Raw genomic sequence first — 1,818 nt, 5'->3', positions numbered from 1 at the left:
GTACTCTGACAGGGGGTATAATTTTAATTTGAAGACATTCACAGATTGAATCCACATTTTCCAAATGTTTATATTATTGTAAAGTGCTATTTTCATTTCTATTTATATTTATATTTCAATTTCAAACCCTGGTGGGTGATAAAAGAGGAAGGTATTATCTATTAAATTCCAGCATGTGACATTTAATTTGAAAAGAGGAAAACTATTCTCTTTTCTTACAAAACCATTAAGGACAGTAACATTAGAAAGCAAAAAAAAAAAAAAGCAGCAGTAATATATTGAAAAAAGACAAATAACAGGGACTTTAAAAAGGCGTGTCTGTCACTTAGTACTATTATACTGTTATACACTTGGCACATACTATTTACTGTCTATGATTATATGTTCTCTTATGAGTATTTCTAAATGATATGGAGATGACTTTATTTCTAAATGATATGACTATTTCTTTTTTTAAAGATTTATTTATGCATACAAGAACTGGGGTACAGGCCAGAGGTGTGGGGCATGAGAGGATTCACCAGAGACAGAGTGGGGAACAGAACAGGCACATTGACTGAAATACACTTCTGAGGGGAGCCCCAGGCAAGACAGGAGAGGTCTGCTATGCCATGTAGGTTAGCTCCCAGGCTGTGGATGGAACTGGTGCTGTAGCGGCTATGGATAGCTTCATAGTGCTGAACCCTTGTGCCACCAGGGAGGCCCTGACATTATTTCTAAATGATAGATGACCTTCCTTTTTATTAAAACATTGAAATCTTTTCTAAATCTCTATGAAAACTAAGAGTTTTTACTCTTAGTAAAACTAAAGAGTTTTTACTCTTAAGAGTTTTAATCTAAGAGTAAAACTAAAATAAAAGCAAAAGTAAATATACTTACCTGGCAGGGGAGATACCATGATCATGAAGGTACTTTTCCCAGGGTGAGGCTTATCCATTGCACTCCGGATGTGTTGACCCCTGCGATTTCCCCAAATGTGAGAAACTCGACTGCATAATTTGTGGTAGTGGGGGACTGTGTTCGCACTCTCCCCTATAAAAAAATAACCATATACACAATTTTAAAAAAAAAGCTGTATTTTAATACACAATACCACCAAAGTTCTTGATGTCTAAGATTGTTTAGATTGAGTCATTATTTAAAAACCTATATACCTTTAATCCAATAAATATAAACTCACTTTTCAGAGCTGTGACGATATTCACCCGTGATTTGAACATTAGCAGAGTGAGATTACATTTCCAACATCTAAAAGGAATTTATTCCAGAACCAAGTAAATGATCCTGAAAATAGCTTTACACCAATGGCTTCTAATTGAAATTTAGGACACTAACCTTAATTTCACCAGCTGTTCTTACTGGAATAGAAAGCCTCATGAAAAACACAAAGCTGTATACAGGGATTTACAAACACATGTTGTAGGTGGTCAAGCAAGATCTTAAAACAACAATCTTTCAAAATGAAATCCAGAATTTTTTTATTTTTTTCCTTAGTACAAAGTATTACTTCTTTGATAAGGATAAATTATTTGTAACAATGACTTTTATCCACTCAAATATTTATAAACTAATATTTAGATAACCACTAAATATGATCTGCAGTTCAAACTACCATATTGCATTTCTTTATTTTTTTCTTCCTTACTATTTTTTTATTGAGGTAATAGTGGATCACAACAGTGCGTGTGATTCAGAAATCTGGGTTCCCACCTTATCAGATATGTTTTATTGAACTACCCTATAGCCAAGACATCCATAGTCTTCCATCAGATTCATTGTAGCAGTTCCCTCTTTGCTCCTTCCCCAACCTCTCCCTCT

The 1,818-nt window shown here is 34.2% G+C and overlaps 1 non-coding gene across 1 annotated transcript; it reads left to right on the top strand.

The window, feature by feature from the left end:
* The first annotated feature begins 871 nt into the window (after window positions 1-871).
* LOC119259993 (U1 spliceosomal RNA) lies at window positions 872-1,035 on the top strand. The gene has a single exon (XR_005128639.1). It is a non-coding gene; the product is annotated as a U1 spliceosomal RNA (small nuclear RNA).
* Window positions 1,036-1,818: the final 783 nt, after the last annotated feature.

This window comes from Talpa occidentalis, unplaced genomic scaffold (genome assembly GCF_014898055.3).
Source record: "Talpa occidentalis isolate TD23 unplaced genomic scaffold, MPIMG_talOcc4v2.1 talOcc4.5, whole genome shotgun sequence".
In the NCBI taxonomy this organism is placed as follows: Eukaryota; Metazoa; Chordata; class Mammalia; order Eulipotyphla; family Talpidae; genus Talpa; species Talpa occidentalis.
Note: the sequence above shows the minus strand (reverse complement) of the source record. Positions and strands in the feature narration are given on the sequence as shown.